This window comes from Microplitis mediator, chromosome 10, assembly GCF_029852145.1.
Source record: "Microplitis mediator isolate UGA2020A chromosome 10, iyMicMedi2.1, whole genome shotgun sequence".
Lineage (NCBI taxonomy): Eukaryota > Metazoa > Arthropoda > Insecta > Hymenoptera > Braconidae > Microplitis > Microplitis mediator.
In genome coordinates, this window is record NC_079978.1 from 185,327 (window position 1) to 186,452 (window position 1,126).

The following is a 1,126-nucleotide window of genomic DNA, read 5'->3' on the forward strand; positions in this document are numbered from 1 at the left end:
AGTGCTTACGCCTACCCCAGCTCTCAGTATAAACGCGAGAAAGGGGGGTGGGGGGTTAGTCGGCATACATCAAACGTTTCGCGAACGTTGGTTCAACCTCCCCGTGGGCGTCACTATTTTAGGTTACTCCTACCGGTAACCCTGATGCTAATACGACCTCCGACGGGGAAAATGACGTTCTTGTTCTTCTACTACTACTACTCTTGATAGCTGGTTCAATAGCATTTTTACGAGACATACTTACTGTCTTAAATATATACATATAACATATAAGAGATTGCCCATCTAAGAAATCGATCAATATCCAAAGTTCTGCCGCTTCGAGACGCATCATCTATGTATACACTCTTAAATGCTGCCCTTCATACATTTTATTTATTTATTTTTTTCTTTAATCAAAATTATATCATGTATTAACTTTTTTTTTTTTCGGGTAAAATAAAAAAATGTTAAAGCGGCATATCTTTAATGTAATTTATTTTAAATTTATTGGGGATATACAGTAGAAATGATATGATTGGTCTTGCATGATAAGTTAAATAATTTGGATTTGTAATTTTGAAAAATAGCTGATGGAGAGATGCGTGATTGTAACATAAAATAGAGAACAAGCATCATCATGACATACAATGAAGACACCCTGAATGAAAGAATATAAAAGAAAAGAAGAAAATATATATATATATAGATATATGAGATCAGTAAAACGTTTTTAGAGTCCTTTTAGCTTCAATTTAGCAGTGGCTGAGAAGACGAGTGATGGTCTTTTTAAGGCCGGCGGCTCGACTATCCTAATACAAAGAGGCGCGAGTCTCGGCAAATTATTATGATACCTTGGCCACCGGATTCCGTCGGTGTGCTTTGATGCTTTGATGTTGCCGGCATTTAGCATGTATCGTCCACCGATATTATTTAACCAGGTCTGCCAACAGACTATAGGTTTCTATGTGTAAGATAAAAAACAAAATCAACTTCGATCATATAAACCTCTCGAGCATGATCGCAGATGAATGCACGACAAGACACATACCTATAAAATAAAAATTGCGTGTCGTATATATATACAACACGTTGGACATTATGTTCAAAAAGACAACATATATATCTGGTAAAAATATATTTATTA